Source organism: Sus scrofa, chromosome 15 (assembly GCF_054392235.1).
Source record: "Sus scrofa isolate SSC_HxYL_T2T_F1_AM1 chromosome 15, Sscrofa_HxYL_maternal_Yorkshire_Landrace_v2.0, whole genome shotgun sequence".
In the NCBI taxonomy this organism is placed as follows: domain Eukaryota; kingdom Metazoa; phylum Chordata; class Mammalia; order Artiodactyla; family Suidae; genus Sus; species Sus scrofa.
Genome location: NC_139397.1, coordinates 42,231,831 through 42,254,771, shown reverse-complemented (window position 1 = coordinate 42,254,771; position 22,941 = coordinate 42,231,831).

Below are 22,941 nucleotides of genomic sequence, written 5' to 3'. Positions count from 1 at the left end.
GCTGGACCCCTTACCTGTCTGGTATCTCCAGATGGTGCCACTATTCACCATCAGCCCTTGTTTCCAGGAAGGAATCTAGATGTTGCCAGATCTTCAGTTTTTTCAAAGGAAGCCACATTTATGTTTGTGCATAGAGTCTGCTGATTTTCCTATATTGGTGACTATTTTCTAAAGTATTATTCTTATTTTTTAACACTTTGAACTCAGTGCTGAACATGCTTTATTACCCTGCTCCAAGCTGAGCACTAATAGTTATAACTTCTGCTTGGAAAGATAGGCATTTGGCTGAAAGTTAGGGTTATGGAGGAACTGTGGAGTGAGAAAAAAGAGATAATAAAGCATGCCCCATCCTTTGAGCAGAGCTTGATGGATCATGAGATTAGGCCAGTTGCTTTTAACTTGACATTTATTTTAGTTCTTGATAGACATGGTCTTTTTTTTAACACTTATTTTTTTAATTTTCTTATAATGATTTTTATTTTTTCCATTATAGCTGGTTTACAGTGTTCTGTCACTTTTCTACTGTACAGCAGGGTGACCTGGTTACACATACATGTATACGTTCTTTTTTCCTCACATTATCTTGATAGACATGTTGTTTCCACATCTTGGCTATTGTGAATAATACTGCACTAGACCTATGGGTGCTGTTATCTCTTCAAGTTCCTAATTTCAGTTCTCTCTCCATCTCAGGAAGGGGGTTGCTAGATCATATGATAGTTCTATTTTTAATTTTTAAATTTTCTTGAGGAATACCATATTGTTTTCCATAGCAGCTATACTGTTTTGCATTCCTACCACATCCTTGCAAATACTTGTCTTTTTTTTTTTTTTTGATTATAGTCTTCCTGACAGGTGCAAATAATGTCTCGTGATTTTGATTTACTGGTTATTTAATTAAAGTCTCCTCAGCCTATTAAAAAAAGGGAGATTCTGGAATATGCAACCACCTGGACAATGAACCTTGAATATGCAATGGACCTTGACATTTTGTTAAGTGAAATAAGTCATAGGAAGACAAATAAGGTATGATTCCATGTATAGGAGATGGGTAAAATAGTACCTATTTTCAGTAATAATGCATTGTTCACTTAAAAATATAAGGGGTAGATCTCACATTAAGTGTTTTACTACCATAACATTTCTTTTTAAGTTTTTAAAAATTTATTGTATTTCCTAATTGGCTCCCTGTCATGAGGCCCCTGGACCTTATCAAAACTCCCATGTTTTTCAGACCTGAGCTCCATGTGGAAGAGATTTGTTCTAGGGCGAACAATTGCTGGGCTGTTTCTTGTTAAAATGTCACAGTTTTCAGAGTGATAGTTCATCACACTCAAGCACCCTAGGAAACGATTGTCCACCACATGAACTCACAGACCCGCAGTAAAAATGTTTTTCTCTGACACAATAAACATCTCCTGGTGGAGTTGAAGATTAAAGGGAGACATTTATTTTACTGGGCTGTTGACTTTATTATGGGGTACCTGGGATTCCCAGGGTGGTTCACAATGGAGGTGGCAGGGATATGTTTGTTGGCCTTTAAATATGTACTATTGTGAGTGCCAAGCTGCACAGATAAATCTTTCTGAGGAATAATAGGAGACTGTCTGCTTTGGAAACGAATGGACCTCTGGACAGCTATTTCCCAGGCTCCAAATCTAAGGGCAGTTTTTGTCTGCCCCTCCCCTCCCCATGCATAGGGATTTGCCAAGGCTTCTGCCAGAATCATGTTCATAGTTTTCTGTCCCTGAGGATCCCATGTTACCATCCAAGCTCAGGCATTCTACACACATTTGGCAATTGTGGCATCAGCTTTCACATTGGTCTGCAGTGTCTTTGGATTCAAATTATCTTTCCACATTATCTGATATCTTTTCAAACATTTTTAGTTCCGGCCTTGCCTCCAATATATTTGATAGACTGAATTAAAAAAATCAAACAATGACATTTAAAAATGGAAAAAGAAATAAATTGATATTGAAGATTGCCCTCCTATATCACTTTAGATACATTATTTCCTATTTTTTTAAACTACTTACATATTTCAGGCTTATATCCTCAATAAAGAGGTTTTATAACTTTATATCCCTAAACCCCTGGCCTTCTTCCATTTTCTTCTCTGTTTGACCCTTTTGCAGCATTTGCATCAAATCCATACTTTGACCCTGTGAAAGCTTTTCCTTTTCTTCCCTAGCCCATAAATGGCATGTTTTAATTGTTCGGGTTCTTTATTGTCTGAGGGGTTTTATATATGGAGAAATGTCGTCCTGTGTGCATTTGGTTTAATTACCTTACAAACCTATTTAACAAGTAATATTCATTGTTTAACAATATAATATTTATTTATGCATTAATCAAAATCCAAATATCTTGAACTATAAAGTTATCAAAGTGAAACATTATTGACTCTCCTCCAACACAAAAGGTTATTATAGACATATTTAATCCAATTTTTCTAAGCAAATTAAAACAAAATGTGTTACTACCTTTAAACAGACACACAAAGATCTTGAGATAATTGAAATCTCATTAATGTAAATTTAAATTATAAAATTTGCTAACTCCTGAGATTTAAATTTTTCCTTGTAATTTCTAATTTCATTATTCCTATGATTTTAATTCCAAGGTAGAATAATCATAAGAGGTGATTATTTCTATACTTTTTTGGAATTTCAGTAATCTCTCTAGTATCAAAATGAAAAAGAGTAAACTGTCAGATAAGCACAGGTTCTGATCTGGGGATGTGAATTCACTAAATCCTCTTAGCAGAGTTCTTTTTTCCCCCATTTAATCTTTTTTTTTTAAATTAGAATATAGTTGATTCACGATGCTGTACCAATTTCTATTGTAAAGTGACCCAGTCACTCACTCACTCACACACACACACACACATATACACATTCTTTTATATACACTCTTTTTCTCATACTATCTTCTATCATGTTCTTTCCCAAGAGATTGGACATAGTTCACTGTGCTGTACAGTAGGTCCTCATTGCCTATCCCATCTAAATGGAAAAGTTTGCTTCTGTTAACCCCAAACTCCCCATTCATCTCTCTCTCTCCCCTCCCCCTAGGCAACCACAAGTCTGTTGTCTATGTCTGTGAGTCTATCTCCATTCTGCAGATAGGTTCATCTGTGCCATATTTTAGATTCCACATTTAAGTGATATCATATGATATTTTCTTTCTCTCTCTGACTTACTTCCCTCAGTATGAGAATCTCTAGTTGCATCCATGTTGCTGTGAATAGCATTATTTCATTTATTTTATGGCTGAGTAGTATTCCATTGCATAGATGGGCCACATCTTCTTGATCCTCTTAGCAGAGGTCCTGGTCCAAGTTAAAATATAGTTCAGAGTTGAACTACTGATAAATTATACTTAGGTCTTTGTTATCAATAAACTAATTTAGTCACACATTGAATATAGAATGTTTGGAGTTTTTACCATAATTTCATTACTAACTCATTATGATGGTATGGTATATTGTGATATATTAATGTATTGGTTCACATAACTGAAAATTTTAGAAGGCTTTATCAGTATAACGAGTAGGGTCTCACAGATATGTCGTCTACTAGGAGATGAGGGTTTAGATCTTCCTGGGCAACTCTCATTTAGGAAATGATTGGGAACTTAATTTTGAAACACACTGGCAGACCTTCGTGGTGCATCACCATTAATGGGGATCATCCTCCATACCCCTTTTCAACCTTCTTAATTTGTGTTATCATTGCCCTGGTAGGTCCTAGTCTTTATCAAGAAGAATTGACTCATTTCTAACTTACCATGTTCATTCTTTCTAATTGCACAGGCACACAAACACACAACCCTAAAAGGAAAAGAAAAATTATTACCACTCCAGTGTTCATTATCATTAAGCATTTATGTTTATATATGTTCATCCACTTTTTATGTTATAATTGCTTTTATATACTCCATCTACTTTTTGCATTTTGCATATCATTATAAACTCCTGATATTTCATAAGTAACTACATTACATTACTATCAGTTATGGTTATTGATGATGCACAGATGGTCACTAGCCATTAGAACGTCCTTTGTCCTTTTCCTGTTCTTCTGACAGTGTTGAATGTGTCCTTGAATTTTGGGGATGATTGACTATTCTGTGCCCATCCACTGATTTCAAGGTCTCCTCCATAAAGCCCTGCCTCCAGGTACACTATAATATATAAAGGGCTTTTGTGATATTAAAAAGGTGATATCTCTTTCTGGTAAAAACAGCTTCCTCTCAAATCTTGGGTCTGGAAGCAGCAGTATGCTCTTGTGTAGTGCATGCACTGCACACCCGTACAGGGCACCCCATCAGAGGCTATTAGTTCATTCTAGCTCATTCACTTACATGTACAAGTTGGACAGTAGTGCCACTGCAGTATTTTGACAGTGGTTAAAAGCAGGGGTTTCTTGGAATCCTGGCTCTGCCATTAGCTATGCGACTTCGGGCAGCTCATAATTACGGCCACACTGTTGCTTTTTTATGTGTAAAATGGGCATAATAGTATCATTTTCCTCAAAGACTTATGGTGAAATTCAGATAAGTCACCATACATAAAGCCCAATGCATAATAAGTGCCAAGAAAGCATTTTCTACACCTACAGTTGTTGCTTTAAGAGACAGGACTGGAAAAAGGCAGCTCTCATTCATGCCTTAAATTTGCATGGCTCTCTTCACATGCCCCATGATGCAGCTGTGCTCTGTACCTACAACATAAATGTTGTACTCAGTATCTTCACTTACTCCTGGGATGAAATGAGGACAAGAAGGATGAAAAACCATGCCTTTATAAACAAAGGGAACAAAATTGGCTGCTGAGAGTCAAGCTAGGAAATTAACATACGTGCAAATGATCAAAAGTGGGGAAAGTCACACCAAAGAGGTATATAAGGAGTCTCAAACATGCATGTAATTATTGGTACAACCACTGTGGAAAGCAGTATGGAAAAGAAGAAGGAACACTCCCAAAGACATTCTATGACACCACTATCACCCTAATTCCGAAACCAAAGATACCACCAAAAAAGAAAACTACGGCCCAATATCTTTGATGAATATAGACACAAAAATTCTCAACAAAATTTTATCCAACCAAATCCAACAACATATAAAAAAGATCATACACCATGACCAGGTGGGAGTCATCCCAGGTTAACAAGGATGGTTGAACATACACAAATCCATTAAAGTCATACACCACATTAACAAAAGTCAAAAACCACATGATCATCTCAATAGATGCAGAAAAATCATTTCACAAATTCCAAAATCACTTCATGATAAAAACTCTCACCAAAGTGTGTATAGAGGGAACATACCTTACATAATAGAAGCCATTTATGACAAACCCACAGCAAACATAATACTCAATGGAGAAAAGTTGAAAGCCTTCCCACTAAAATCTGGAACAAGACAGGGATGCCCACTCTCACCACTGTTATTCAACATAATGTTGGAGTTCATAGCCACAGAAATCAGACAAACAAAAGAAATAAAATGTTTCCAAATAGGAAGAGAAGAGGTAAATGTCACTGTACTCAGATGACATGATACTATATATAGAAAACCCTATGGATTCAGCCCCAAAACTGCTTGAACTGATCAGCAAATTCAGCAAAGTAGCAGGATATAAGATTAACATTCAGAAATCAGTCACATTCCTGTTTACTAACAATGAAATAGTATAAAAGGAATACAAAAATACAATACCTTTTAAAATTGCACTCCAAAAAATTAAATACTTGGGAATACACCTGACCAAGGAGGTGAGAGACTTATATGCTGAGAACTATAAAACTTAACCAAGGAAATTCAAGATGTTAAGATGGAAAGATATTCCATGCTCCTGGGTTGGAAAAACTAATATTGTAGAAATGGCCATACTACCCAAAGTAATCTACAGATTCAGTGCAATCCCTATCATATTATCCATGACATTTTCACAGAACTAGAACAAACAATCCAAAAATGTATATGGACTCACAAAAGACCCAGAATTGCCAAAGCAATTCTGAGGAACAAAAACCAAGCAGGAGGCATCCGTCTCCCGGACTTCAGGCAATATTACAAAACCACAGTCATCAAGACAGTGTGGTACTGGTACCAAAGCAGACATACGGACCTATGGAACAGAATAGAGAACTCAGAAATAAACCCGGACACCTATGGTCAATTCATCTTTGATAAAGGTGGCAAGAACACAAAATGGGAAAGAGACAGTCTTTTCAGCAAGTCTTGCTGGGAAACCTGGACATCTGCATGCAAATCAAGGAAACTGGGACACACCCTCACCCCATGCATGAAAATAAACTCAAAATGGCTGAAAGATTTAAATACAAGACACCATCATACTCCTGGAAGAGAACATAGGCAAAACATTTTCTGGCATCAGCCTTACAATTGGTTTGTTTCTCAGGTCAGTCTCTCAAAGCAACAGAAATAAAAGCAAAAATAAACCAATTAGATCTAATCAAACTGACAAGCTTTTGCACAGCAAAGGAAACTAAAAGGAAAACAAAAAGACCACTTACAGACTGGGAGAAAATAGTTTCAAATGATGCAACTGACATGGGCTTAATCTCTAAAATATATAAGCAACTTTAAAATTCAACAGCTTTAAAAAAAGCCAACAACCCAACTGAAAAATGGGCAAAAGACCTGAATAGACATTTCTCCAAGGAAGATATGCAGATGGCCAACAAGCACATGAAAAAATGTTCAACATCTCTGATTATCAGAGAAATGCAAATCAAAACCTTATGAGGTACCACCTCACACCAGTCAGGATGAACATCATTAATAAGTCCACAAATAAATGCTAGAGGGGATGTGGAGAAAAGGGAACCCTCCTGCACTGTTGGTGGGAATGTAAGCTGGTACAACTATTGTTGTATGAGAACAGTATGGAGGTATCTTAGAAAACTATACATAGAACTTCCATACGACCCAGCAGTCCCACTCTTGGGCATATATCCGGACAAAACTTTCCTTGAAAAAGAGACATGCACCTGCACATTCATTGCAGCACTATTCACAATAGCCAAGGCATGAAAACAACCCAAATGTCCATCAACAGATGACTGGATTAGGAAGATGTGGTGGAATACTACTCAGCCATAAAAAAGAACAACAAAATGCCATTTTCAGCAACATGGATGGAACTAGAGACTCATCCTGAGTGAAGTAAGTCAGAAAGGGAAAGACAAATACCATATGATATCACTTATATCTGGAGTCTAGTATATGGCACAAAGGAACCTTTCCATAGAAAAGAAAATCACAGGCTTGGAGAATAGACTTGTGGTTGCCAAGGGGGAGGGGAAGGGAGTGGGTTGGATTGGGAGCTTGGGTTTAATAAATGCAAACTATTGCCTTTGGAATGGATGAGCAATGAGATCCTGCTGTGTAGCCCTGGGAACTATGTCTAGTCATTTATGATGGAACATAATAATGTGAGAAAAAAGAATGTATACATGTATGTGTAACTGGGTCACCATGTTGTACAGTAGAAAAAAAATTGTATTATGGAAATAACAATAAAAAAACTTTAAGAAATGAAAAGAAAAAGAAAATATGGAACTACCAAACGATCCAGCAACCCAACTCCTGGGCATATATATGGACAAAACTTTCATTGAAAAAGATATATGCACACCTTACTTCATTTGCAGCACTATTCACAACAGCCAAGACGTAGAAACAACCTAAATGTCCATCGACAGATGAATGGATTAAGAAACGTGTGTTACATAAACACAATGGAATACTACTCAGCTACAAAAACAGCAAATTAATGCCATTTGCAGCAACATGGGTGCAATTAGAGATTTTCATACTGGTGAAGTAAGAAAGAGAAAGACAAATATCATATGATATCACTTATATATAGAATATAAAATATGGCATAAATGAACTTATCTATAAACCAGAAACAGACACACAGTCATAGAGAACAGACTTGTGGTTTCCAAGGGGGCTGGACTGGGAGTTTGGGGTTAGTAGATGCAAACTATTCCATTTAGAATGGATAAACAATGAGCTTGTATTATACAGCATAGGAAACTATGTCCAGTCTCTTGGAATGGAACATGATGTAAGATGGTATGAGAAAAAGAATGCATATATGTGTATGACTAGGTCACTATGCTTTACAGCAGAAATTGACACAACGCTGTAAATCAACTATATTCTAATAAAAAAATAAAATAAAATAATAGAGTTAGGAGTTGCCATTGTGGCTCAGCAGAAATGAATCCTACTAGTATCCATGATGATGCAAGTTCGATTCCTCATCCAGTGGTTAAGGATCCAGTGTTGCCTCCAACTGTGGTTTCAGACATGGCTAGGATTTGGCATTGCTGTGGCTGTGGTGTAGGCCAGCAGCTGCAGCTCTGGTTTGACCCCTAGCCTGGGAACTTCCTTATGCTACAGTAGTTGCAGCCCTAAATGAATAAATTAATTAATTAATTAAAATAAAACATGTATCACTTTGATTAATCACTCTAAGCAGTAAAAATGGTGGATGTTAATAATTGTGGACACATAGGTATCTCATTATTTCTAAATTACGTGTAAATAACAACTGACCAGTAAAAACAGGATTATAATTTTTGAAAGCCATGAACTATTTCAAACTGGTCTCATCCTGTGTCAGGACATCTTCACTCCTGTATACTCAGCATTGTTTATTCTGATATTTTTTGGAAAATTCTAATACTTCTGATCATCTCTCCTGTCTTCTCTTTGAAGTAGTTGCCAGTGGTGACTTTCTTTACTTAGGGTCTCACAGTTAATTTGGACAAGAAGCATATGAACTCCATATTTATTTCATTTTCCAAGATGAAGTAGTTGAGGGTGACAGCAGTTAAGGGAACTTGGTGACTTTAGAGATGAGATGAACAGTAAGCTGGGAGCAGAACTTTCTCTCTCTGGTTAAAAGACTAGGGTGCTGCCCCTGTAAGTCAGCACACGTTTGAGGTAAAGATTGCTGTGAATGAATTTTTCTATCGCTTTGACTAAATGTTAGGATGGGAGAGGTTTACATAAAGCATTACTTTTCTTTTTTCTTTCTTTCTTTTTTTTTATCTTTTTTAGGGCTTGCAGCATGGGGTAATTCACAGGCCAGGGGTTGAATTGGAGCTGTAGCCACCAGCCTACACCACAGCCACAGCAGTGCAGGATGCAGGCTGGGTCTGTGACCTACACCACAGCTCACAGCAACGCTGGGTCCTTCCTATCACACTGAGCGAGGCTAGGGATCAAACCTGCATCCTCATGGACACCAGTTGAGTCGTTACCACTGAGCCATGATGGGAACTCCCCAGAAGTATCAATTTTCTAACTTTTAAGAGGGAGGGCTCATCACTGATAATTAAGGCACCTCCTTTTCTTGATCTTTATTTGCCTCTATTTCTTTCATGGTAGATGAAGACAGTTGTAATCTTACCTCATAGATTGTCATGGAGATTAAAAAAAAAAAAAACATGTGCAAAGATCCTTTCAAATAGAAAGGACTCATTGATGGTTAGCTGCTGTGATTATTATTACCATTATCTCAGTTGCACACCCTTCCTCATGAAGATGAAGCTGGGAAACTCTGGACTGACCAATTGTCCTTGACAAGCCCAAGGTCCCTTATGCCAAGCCTGGCCTGAGCCAGTACACCTGAACTGCTGCTTACCCAGCCTTGTGTCCATCCTGCCTCCCTGCTTCTAAAGGGTGGACTCCATCCCTGAGATTTTTAAACATTTTGATTTGATTTGATTTGATTTCATTTCATTTCATTTTTGTCTTTTGTCTTTTTAGGGCTGCTCCTGTGGCATACGGATGTTTAGGGGTTTAATCAGAGCTGCAGTTGTCAACTTATGCTACCACCACAGCAATGCCATAGCCACATCTGTGACCTGCACCACAGCTCACAGCAAAACCAGATCCATAATCCACTGAGCGAGGCCAGGGATTGAACCTGCATCCTCATGGATACCAGTCAGATTCATTTCTGCTGATCCACAACAGGAACTCCGAAATATTATTTTAGATGAGAAACCATCTTGTGCTGCTTTCTCTACAATTTCAGATACCATTTTCTCAAAAACGCATGTCTTTCTCTTCAGAATATATGTATATATTCTGTATTATATATACATATATATTTATTTTCCTTTTTAGGGCAGCACCTCCAGCATATGCAAATTCCCAGGTGAGGGGCTGAATTGGAGCTGGAGCTGAGGCCTGTGCCACAGCCACAGTAAAAGAGGATCCAAGCCGCATCTGTAATCTACACTGCAGGTTGCAGCAACACTGGATCTTTAGCCCACTGAGTGAGGCCAGGGATCAAACCCACATCCTCATGGATACTTGTTGGGTTCTTAACCCACTGAGCCACAATAGAAACTCTCCAGAATGTATTTTAAGACACTCAACTTCCTTGGTAATCCTTGGACCAGCCTTACCTGTGCTTGGGAGCAGCAGCTCATATATGCTGTGAATTTAGTGGTGTATGGAAGTCTCTTACTAAAATAATTGCCTTCATCTGTTGAGTGAATCCATAAAAAGCCCAAGAATACACTTCTGTGTTTATCAGTTTCATGCAATGTTTCAAATGCAAATATCTCCTTAGGGAAGTAAGTGCACACACATACCGCCCTTTCCCCGCATTTATTTCCTTCCTTCAGTATACATCAGGCCAAGTGCCAAGGCTTCAGGAGTGAAGAGGCAGTGTCTGTGACTACTGTGAGCACAGAGCATAGACCTCCACAGTGACAGAGCAGAAGAAATATTGATATATAATACTTTCTGTAAGACAAGCTATGCAAGGACAGAGATGGAAGTGACCAGCTTTGCTAATAAGAGCTAGCATAGCAGGAAAAAAAAATTACAGGGAAACTTCTTTGTGTGTGTGTGTGTGTGTGTGTGTGTGTGTGTGTGTGTCTGTCTGTCTGTCTGTCTTTTTAGGGCTGCACCCATGGCATATGGAAGGTCCCAGGCTAGGGGTTTAATCAGAGATGCAGCTGCCAGCCTACACCACAGCCACAGCAATGCAGGATCCGAGCCACATTTGCGACCTGCACCACAGCTCACGGCAGTGCCAGATCCTGAACCCACTGAGTGAGGCCAAGGATCAAACCTGAGTCCTTATGGATACTAGTTGAATTAGCTACTGCTGAGCCACAACAGCAACTCCCCACAGGGCAACTTCTGATTGCCCTGGGGTCTGAGGCGTAAGTAGAATTTCATCAAACAGTGAAGAAAAGGAGGGTATTTTGTGGTTATCACCTGACAAGTGCAGAGTAAAGATGCATGAAAGGCCAGAGTGCATCATGCAAGCACAAATCATAGGAATGGCCAGAGAATAAATGTGTATTTGTGCACACATGCTATGTGCTGGGAGAAATGGGGTACCAGAAAACCAGTTCCTGAAGTCTCTATGGGCCAGTTGAAGAAGTTGGAACTTGACCCTGACAGGTATGGAGAATTGGTGTGTTATAAGTGGAACATTGATACGATAAGATGTGTACCTTTTTTTTTTTTTTTTTTTTTTTTTTTTTTTTTTTTTTTTTTGGCTACACCCTCTGCACATGGAAGTTTCTGGGCTAGGGACTGAATCCAAGCTACAGTTGCAGCCTATGCCACAGCAACAATGCCAGATCCTTAACCCTCTGCACCATAGCTGGAGCTCCAAGATGTGTATCTTAAAATTTAATCTGGGGGCAGATTAAATGATTTATTCATTTGTCTTTATTTTTCTTAGAGCAATGGGTTGTTTTTTGGAGATAGCAACCAAGGGAATGTTAAGAAATGCCATGTGGTCTTGACTATCTGGTCTTGGTCTTGGAATTACAAAGAAGGCATTACAGTGAAATTGATGAGATAGACAGGAAACAGAGAGGCAAAGGTGTGTTAGAGGCACCAGGATAGAAATATTGTTCAGTATATAACAGGCTTGTCGGAGGGCATTCCCAGTTCCACCTTGTTTGGGCATGGAGATCTGGAGGGAATTCCTAATAGGACAAATTTTGTTTAATTAAAAAGTTAAGCAGCTTTGTTAACATTGTGTATATCTCTTGATGACAATGGTCTCTCACCTTTATTAATAAGTAAGTGAAAGTCTTAACTGCTCTTCTCTTTTGTGTATGTATGTGTGTGTGTACATCTATATCTATATCTGTATAAATGTCAAGAGAAATACTCTGACACTTTTAAGATATAGATACATTTTATTACATTTTTCACATGTCCATCTCCATGAGACAGTAATATCAAATAACAACTCAGCAAATAGCCTTTTAAAATACATTGTTAATCATGAGGAGACTTAACATCTCTTTAGCTATTTTGAACACAGCTTAATAAGTGAATCCATTGCTTTCACACTCTCAAAGTATATAATTAAGTACTGAAGATCATAGCATGAGGATTTAAATTATTCACAAAAGATTCTTGGAATTGCTTACAAATGCATTACCTGTTCTATGATTCAGTTATGCAGCATCAAACTTATTAATGTTCCTATTAATACAACTTGTGCTTGACACAAAAAGAAGCTTTGTAACAAAGCTTTTGGCAGCAGCTTTGTTTAGCCAAATCTCAAGCCTCTGTCATCCTGTTGAATCCATAACCTTGCATCACATTCAAAGAGGTCTCAGTTCATGTATGTGCTTTGGGAAGAGCCAGGATAAGAGAAGAGATTGCTGCGATCACTGATGTGTTGACAGCAATACTAAGCCTTATGATTACCACACATGTCCCAACCCTTGTTCCCTCCTAAGTAGCAACTGGGCAACTACATCCTGAGTTGGAGATATATAGGTGTAGACACAGTATGTGCAATGGGAAATGGTGTGTTCTTAATGATACAGGTCATTTCTAACTGGAGAAGAAGAAATACATTACATTATGTGTGAAAAACCTTATCGATTATGAGTGTGCAGTAGAGTTTACCACCCAGAATCCTGAGATGTGTCTCCCACTGGCTGAAACCAATGAAGTCAAAAGGAAAGCTCACTTCTTCAGAGGCACCTGTCCATAAGCTTGGTTTAGGCAGGTTCAACACTTGACCTTGCTTTTTAAGAAACAGAAAGAAATTTATTCATTTTTCTGCATATTGTCCCATATTTTTTAAAGGAGACCATGGTGGGGAGAATGTCAGCTGTGGGCTTTTTTTGTTGTTGTTCTAACAGCACATTCCTATGTGTTAAGATATTCATGCAACATCTACTTTTTTTTTCATTTAAGAGGGTTAATAAAGCTCCAACATTCCCATCTCCTTTAGAGGGACATGAAAGGGTCATAGGTGCTAGATAACAATAAATGGGTTATGTTCTTAAAATGATAACGATGATGATTATGATGATGATTTGAGGTTCACATGCTATTTGGTATTTCATTCAAATAATCATACTTTGCTTTAAAATGTGAATATGATGCCAATCTTTGGCTCCCACTACTTCTAATTCAAAATCCTAGATCATTCCCATATCATACCATGCCACCCATTTCCCTCCATACTTATCTTTAATATTTTATGCTCATCATCATGTTGATGCTCCAGCCACATTCTTCCTCCTTCAGTTTCTTCAGTGTGATAAGCCCTCACCCCTCAGGACCTTCACATATCCTGTTAGCTCTGCATGGAAAATCACTGCCAAAACACACCAAAGTCTTATTTGTCCCTATTTGTCTTCAATGTCTGAAATCAAATCTCCCTTCCTCAAGGCAACCTTCCATATATTATTGCACAGTCTGGAAGGGAAAGCAGGGCCCTCATCGATTAAGTTTACTCTTGGCCATTTGTATCCTTGGCAGAAGGTTCAATATATTTCATGTGACCGAATAACTGGGGACTCAGATAGTTGTCAAAAGCCCACAAATTGAGGTGAGATGTACCCACGTTCAAATCCAGACTTAGCTAACTATTCATAGAATCCCAGGGGAAATTTCTGAAAACTCCCTGTAAAGCCTATTCAGTATTTCTGTTGACTGGATGATGGTGTTGGTGATGGTGATGATGATGATGATATGATGGTGATGATGACATGATGCTGATGATGATGGTGATGATGATGATGATATGATGGTGATGATGACATGATGGTGATGATGACATGATGCTGATGATGATGGTGATGATGACATGATGGTGATGATGACATGATGCTGATGATGATGGTGATGATGATGATGATGTGATGGTGATGATGATGATATATGATGCTGATGGTGATGGTGATGGTGATAATGATGATGGTTTTATAAGATAAATGAGGTACCAATGAGGAGTACAGCTGAGGGATAAGACTAGAGGAAGATTGTTGTTGGAGGAAAAAATATCACAAGTTGTTGCTGCTCGTCCCCCCCCCCCGCCCCCCGCCTAGCTGTTTATCTAGGATAGCAATGTTGAAAGTGTGAGGGGCCTCAGTTAGACACCCTACTACCTCATTTGACAAAGCAGTTTTCCTAAAACTCACTGTGCATGAGAATCACCAGACGTTCTTGTTTGGTAAATGTAGTGTTTCCAAGAATGCCCTTGATAATAAGAACCCCACATATACAGACTGTATGCTGAGAAACAGTTCTGTGCTAGAGGAAAACAGGTCATAAATAGACTCGTTCTCATTGTAGAAGTAAAGCAACAGAAGGATTTTCACAGACCAGTGGTCCACTTCACAAGGAAGTAAATTAATCCAGCAATGGAAGAATCCAGGGATCTGCTTATGCTTACAAACCATGTTAGTATCAGAACCAGTCCCACGACCTGGGTCTCCTGTCTCCTCTCTGGTTCTCATTTTGTTTTGCCAATTTTCCTAATTGTCCCCAAGCTTAATTTAATCCTATACCCATTAATACTGCCTGGCCTATGAGAATGACACAAATCTCTTCTGGTATTATTGAGGACATATTTAGAAGAACACTTTAGAAATGCGTATAGTTGGAAATATAGGTAGGAAGAGTCCTCATATTGTGAGCAAAGAAACACTAATTCATGTTCCCTGCCTCCCTGTCCCAGGAGGAGAAAAGCCAATATCCCAGTGGTTGCTCCACTTTGCAGGGAAGGAAGACACTTGCATGCCTTTCCATTATCTAGATTGTGGGAGAAAGGTTGGAAACCACTGAGAAATCTTTGAAACTCTTGCTTCAGTCACCCTCAGGGTCTTATGTAGCCATCCTGGTACATTTTGACAGCTACAGTGAGCCACAGAGAGAAGATTCTTTATAGATAAATCCTAGGGTATTGTTGCTAGGCTGTGCTGCGATATTCATGGCAGAGTCTGTATGAGCATCTGATTACATATGGCAAAAGGCATGTGTTTTCCTCTTTCCCTTGTGTTTTTTCAAAATACTTCTCCAGCCTTATACTACAAGCCATTTGCCATCACTCACAGCCGAATTGGTCATCCACTTGATGTTCACCGTCTTCCGAGGCTGCCTGTCTATTTTACACAATATTTTCTTGCACGTTCTAGATTACCCTGAAAAGGTAAGGCCAATTTCTTACCATGTAATCACATAATTGAATCCTTACACTAACAGAAGACATTTATTTTCTGCTTACCATATACAAAGCTCTGGGCAATGTGTTTTATACATGTTGTTTTATTTAATTATCATAAAACTCTCTGAAGTAGGCATTTCCCTCAGTTTGACGGGACATCACTGAGGCATCAAGAAGATGATTGGTTAAATAATTGCATAAGGTCCACTGCCAATAGCTGCAGTTAATATGATTTGCTCTCTTTGCCTGATATTAACATGAATAAAACCATGCATGAGAGAGGCGTCTTTTAAAGCAAAGTTGGAAAGTAATCAGGAAATTTGTAGATGAAACCATTAAGTATGAGAGTGTGATATATATACTCCTTAGAATTAATTCTCTAGCCCTGACTTGATTTATTTCATGAGAGCTTATGGCTACATCATGACTCCCCACAGATCCAAGAGAAGACTCTCAAGTCTGGTTGAGAAAGGAAGGAAGACGAAAGAAAGGAATGAAGGGAGGGAGAGAGGAAAGAAAGAAGGAAGCATGGTAGACATAAATCATGAATTTTAAAATATTAAAAATCAGTTCCCCTCAACTTTGCCACTATTATATTGTGTTTTTATACCCAGCCAATTAAAAAAAAGCTTGCCTATGACTCCATGAAATCAATGCTAAGAATACATTTCATTTTCTCTTTACCTAGATTTTTTTCTTTCCACATAATAGAATATTTTCCCCTTAATCCTTCCTGTCTTGATTATTATGTTTACTTTTAGAAACAATATTATTGTGTATCACTGTATTGAAGACATTTATTGAAAATTATAATAGTAGTAGTCAGGATCTTTATTGTTGAGATATTAACATTGATAACTATCCAGTGCCATGTTCAAGAAATAGGGTAAAATAGATAACTATTTCACAAATGATTATATACTATTGTTTGCCTTTTGTGCTAGTTATTTTTTACAAAGAAATTACATTCATGCTCTAGGATAGTATTTTACCTGAATTATTTTGTAGTCCTGTTGATTCAGCTGTGGCATGAACAGTGTGTTTGAGTTTTAATATTAAAACTTAATTATACATTCCCAAACCCCTGGCAATATAAAAGTTTTCTTGCTTATCAAAGCACCAAATATGACTATTTTAAAAGGTTTATTTCTATTATGTATATAATCCTGTTTGTATTTTCAAGTTTCAAATTATAGGTGTAGTGGAGGCATTTTTATTACTCTGTGCTTTGAGAATTCTGAATATTGTAATACACTCTATTAGAATCGATGTACTGAATCATTACATATTATAGATAAACTCATACACCACTAATGTGAGAGGGGTTATAAAACTGAAATAGAATAACATTTTTTTTTCTGGCTTCTCGGGTGCTTTATGCACTTCATTTGCTAAAAAAACATAAAATGGTCAGTAAAATATTTACTAGGACTTTGAAAGTCTCAAAAGACATAAATTGAATTGAGCAGTATCTTTAGTCTTGTATAAACCATCTTGCTTCAGAATACAACTGTCCAGCAATTTTTAAAAAATTGAAAATATGTGTCTTTAGAGGCCAGTCTACTTTGATCCAGCATTAGAGAACACTTCCATTTTTTCATTGATTTCTTAGAATTTGGGGTATGGTTTACTGATAAAATATGACTATATATGTGAAAGGTTTGCAATTATTAGTTTATAAGATATTTACCTATTTGGTTAGAACAGAGAAGCTGAATCTGAGTTTCTTAAAAAGCTAGTCTTTATAAAATTAAGAAGTTTTAAAAATTGTTCCATTAGTAGTGTCTCCTTCATGTCATTTTTTTATCTTTGTGCTCCTAAGTGGCTATGGCCTGAATATTTGTTCCCCCCTCCCCAGATTTTAAGGCCTTTGGTAAGTAATTAGGTTTCAAAGATAGATTCCTCATGGATGGGATAAGTGCCCTTATAAAAGAAGCTCTAGAGAGATCCTTGTCCTGTTGTGCCAAGTAAGGACACAGTGAGATGGTGCCAACTTTGACAAGGAAGAGAGCTCTCACCAAGAAATGTGACCATGCTTGACCATGGACTTTGTAGCATCCAGAACTTCCGTTGCCTACAAACTGCCTGGTCCAAACATCTTGTGCTGTAGGATATGTGGCACGTTATGGAACAGAAGATTAAAACCTTGAAATATGTCATGGCTCCCAGAAAACATAATTTAAAGGAGGAATCAGAAAAATATCAGTGTCCAATTTAATGAAAACTTGCATTTTCAATCATGTTGGGTTTTTTTATTCTTTTTTTGGTACCACTGGAAAAAAATGACTAATCAACACTTGGAGGTCTGGTCAACCCTTTATGCTCATCCCTCAGGTTTGGTCATCTTTCACACTAAAGTGAAAGTCTGGTCCTGACAGCTAATGCTTTTGGTACCATCAATATACATCCAATATGTATTAGTTGGTTTAATGTGTTAAACAAATGCAACACACACATTTAAATCTTGAGCGATAGCTACATTTCATTACAGATGTTTCCTGTTTCCTTTCCTAGTTCCATATCCCACTGTAAACATGATACCCATATACTGTCATGCCTTGGAGATAGTGCAGGCTTGGTTCCAGACCACTGCAATCAAGTCAGTAGTGTAACAGAACAAGGAGTTTTTGGTTTCTCAGTACACATAAAAATCATGCTTACACTATACTGTAAAGTGTGTCTACAAAAAATAATGCACATGCCTGACTTAAAATAATACTGTGTCACTAAAAAAGGCAAAACCTCATCTGAACCTTTAGCAAGTGGTAATCTTTTTACTGGTGGAGGGTCTTGCATGGATGTTGATGGCTGCTGACTGATCTTGGATATTGCCTGGTGGTTGATGGTAGCTGAAGGTTGGGGTGGCTGTGGCAATTTCCTAAAATAGGACACCGAAGTTTGCCACTTTGATTGACTCTTTCTTTCATAAATGATATATCTGTATCATGCAATGATGTCTGACAGAATTTTACTTACAGTAGAATTTTCAAAATTGGAGTCAATACTCTTAGCCCTACTGTTGCTTTATTAACTCAGTTGATGGAATATTCTAAATCCTTTGTTGTCATTTCAACAATCTTCATAGCATCTTCACCAGGAGTAGATTCCTTCCCAAGAAACCATTTTCTCTGCTCATCCATAAGAAGCAGCTTATCATCCTCATACATTAACCTTTTATCTGAGACTGCCACAATTCAGTTCCATCTTCAGGCTCCACTTCTAATTCTGATTCTTTTGTTATTTCCACACCTGAAATTACTTCCTCTACTGACATCTTCAATCCCCCCCAAGACATCCATCAGGGTAGGCACCATGTTCTTCCAAACTCCTGTTAAGATAGATATGTTGATCTCTTCCCATGAGTCATGAGTGTTCATAATAACATCTAGAATAGTGAATCCTTTCCAGAAGGTTTTCCATGCACTTTGCCCAGACCAATCAGAAGAATCACTATCTCTGGCACCTATAGCCTTATGAAATGTAGACTTGAAAATCAAATTTACTTCTTGACCCATGGACTGCAGAATGGGTGTTGTGTTAGCAGACACTAAAACATCATTAATAGTGTACCTCCCCATTAGAGTTCTTAGGTGAACAGATACATTGTCAAAGAGCAGTCATATTTTGAAAGAAATCTTTTTTTTTTTTTTTTTCCTGAGCAGTAGGTCTCAATAGCAGGCTTAAAATAGTTGGTAAGCCATGGTGTAAACAGATATACTATTAGCTAAGCTTCGTTATTCCATTTATATAGCTAGGTATAAAGTAGATTTAGCATAATTTTTAAGGGTCCTGGGATTTTTGAAATTGTCAATGAGCATTTGCTTCAACTTAAAGTTGCCAGCTGCATCAGCCACTGATGGAAGAAGGTTTCACATACTAAAGTATGGGGAAGTCATTCTGGTGTACCCGATTCAACTTAAACTTTATGCTAACTGGTACAGCCTGTTTTTTGGCCCATCTGCTTTAAACATTCAGGGAAATAATGCCTTTCAAATCAATGTCGAATAACTGTGGTTCAGGCATTCAAAATGGAGCTGAGTGTGGCCTTTATGAATGTGGTTTCAGATGCATTCCTGCATCACTAAGAACTTGAATTTTCTGACCTGCATCAGACTCAAGGATACCAGCAGCCATTCTCAGAACAGTATCTGCCAGCAGCTGCCAGCTGCAACCTTCTGATCTCAAGATCTCCCCTTGGAAATCATTTTGGACCCCAACCAATCCTTGTTTAACAAACACCCTTTCTTCTTGCCAGCTCCAATCCTAATTCCTCACAAACAAGTTATGTTATTTTGTGTGTTTTGCCTATATGAGCCTCCTTCATTTTGTAATCCAGCAGAACACAATTTAGATGTTTCTTAAATCTTTGTCTCCGTGGTTATTGTCTTCTGTAGTTAGCCTCAAATAAACTTCTGTTCCTACCACAGATTGTTTATTGATTATCTCTGGCAACATCCCTAACAACAAGATAGTCAGTTTGTAATTTTAAGCCTTAAAGCCAGACATTGTCTTCTCTTCTCTACTTTGAAATTCTTACATGGCTTCCTCTTCCAACATAAGACTGTTTTAGTTGCACTAGAAATCTGTTGTATAGTTTAACCGCCTCAATAACTATCTTAGCTAGATCTTCTGAATAACCTGTTGCAGCTTCTACATCATACTTGCTTTTATGTTATGGATACAGTTTCTGTCCTTAAACTTTAAGAACCAACTTCTATTAACTTCAAATTTGCTTTTTCATCTCTTTCAGCCTTCATAGAATTAAACAGAGGTAGGACACTGGTCTAGATTAGGTTTTGGCTTAAGGGAATATTATATCTTGTTTGATCTTTTCTCCAGATCACTAGAACTTTCTCCATATCAGCAATAAGTGTGCTTTGCTTTCTTATGATTTGTTTTCTCTCTGGTGGGATGCTTTTAATGTCCTTCAAGAACTTCTCCTTGGCATGCACTGCTTGGCTAAGTGTTTGACACAAGAGGTCTAGATTTTGGCCTGTCTCAGCTGTTGCTATCCTTTCCTCACCAAGCTTCCCCATTCTTAGCTTTTGATTTAAATTTAAAAGATGTATGATGCTCCCTTTTGCTTCAGCACTTAAAGGCCATTGTAGGGTTTTCATGGGCTTAATTTCCATATTGTTGTGTTACCGAGAATAGGGAAGCCCAAAGAGAGGGAGAGAGCTGGGGGAATGGCTGGTGGATGGACCAGTGAGAACACATACCATATCTATCTATTGTCTGCTATTTTATATGGGCAGTTTGTGGCATCCCAAAATAATTATGATGGTAATACCACATATCACAGATCACTACAAAAATACAATAATAATAAAATTTTGAAGTACTGTGAGAATTTCTCCCCAAAATACACAGAGATAGGAAATACTGTTGGAAAAAATGCCCCCCATAGATTTGCTGGATTCAGACTTGCCTCAAACCTTCAGTTTGTAGAACATGCACCATCTGCAAAGTATAGTAAAGGGAAGCACAATAAAATGGTATTCCTGAACATGTGAGAGATTAAATTATATTTCTTAACAACTTTTTCAGAATTTTGTTCTTTAACCCATTTCTTGATTAAAGAATCAATTGGCAATATTAAGTGTTAACATTTGTATACTTGACTTTTTTCCATTGCATTTGATTTTCCTTGAGCTATGATTTCCAGAAACAATCATTTATTTTGGTATTTTTCCAAGAAATCTTTCCCTTCAGCCCCCCAAATTAATGGACTCCTCCTATCATTTTCTTTAATCTCTTCCATGAATTCATGTGAAAGAGGTTCTATTAACTGGCAATTGACAGACTATACACGACTTAATGAGTTCTGTAATCCATAATTCAATGAAATCTTCATTGACATTAGCATCAAGTGGTATATTTTCACAGTAAGAGATAAGAGGAAGACAGTATTATCTCTTTAAATAACGATTATTTGGAACCTACTTCTCCAGGAACACTGCTATTCCAAAAGGATGTTCTGCATAATCAAAACATTTCCTAGAGTTGGTCTAATTTCCTGAAGAGCCTGCGAACACCGTAGGAGAGAATTTGTGTGAGAACTCAGCACAGTAGTGAAAGCCCCTTCATTGTTACTTCACTGATCTCATTATCTTTATACTGCAGGGACTAGCTGTATTTTCTGAATGTTCTATACTTTCTCTGATCGTTGACGTTTTCCATACATTGCTTTGCTTAGAATACTCTTCTGCATGGTTTATCTTCCAGTACCTGCCCAAATCTCGTTAGTCTCTCAAAACTGAAAACATGTTTTATGTGATTTGGGAAGACATCTTTGAGCCTTATTTCCTGCCTTCTAAACAGAATAAGGTTCCTTGCTTCTTTTTTTTTAGAGCATCTTGTGGTTACATTTACAATGGCATTTATTATATTATAAATGTATTCATACACTTATAAATATATATTATTATAAATGGACTCATACACTTATAAATGTATTCATAAAATGATAAATGTAGCCTAATTTGATTATTTATTTTTGTTTCCTCTGCTAGACTGTCTCTTAGATGGCAGTAAATTTATGTTATTCATATGTCTATCCCTGATTTCTTAAAAATACTCACCAAATTGAAGATTATACTGATAGTTAAATGAAGGCTAATTGATAAGTAATTTTTGTTAACTTACCCAACATAAAATAATGCTTTTTTAAAATCAGGTAGGGCTTGCGTGTAAGTGAGAGAAATTCCTCAGTATCCTGATAAGCTTAAAATAGACAAAATATACATCAAGATAATGAGTCATTATCTGATTCTTATTTTCTCATACAGCTCTCTGTACTCATTGTTTGGCAAAATAGTCAGAAATGTTAGCAAGAAAATATAGAGTGTATTTACAGGAAAGTGTGGGAGCAATTTGTTATGTTAAAATGTTTAATTACTTGAACAGATGTTCCTTTGGTATTTTTTAAATCTGGGGTCTGTTGAAACACTAAGGATAAAATAATTAAAGATTCACTCCTTACCTTCCAGTCTTGATGTGTATTATAAGAAAGAGATACAGATATAAGAAATAACTCCTATTTTAATAATGATGTATTTGTTTCCTGGGGCTACCATAAAAATTTGCCATGAAGGTGGGGACTTAAAGAAATAGAAACTGGTCTTCTTGGATTTTTGGAAGCAAGAAATTCAAAATCATGGTGTTGAAAGGTGATACTACATGGGCAGAGTCTGGGGGGAAACCCAAACCTATCCCTTTCCCCTCTCAGGTACTGTAAGTTGCTGACCTCCCTTGGTCTTCCTTGGCTTATGGCTCCATCACGTACTTCTCTGCCTCTGTCTTCACTTTGCCTCCTACCTTTCTGTCTGTGTATCTCCCTCCATTCACTTTTATAATGATGTTTATGATGGCATGTAGGATCCACCCAGATATTCCAAAATAGCCTTCTTATCTCAACATTCTCAATTGAA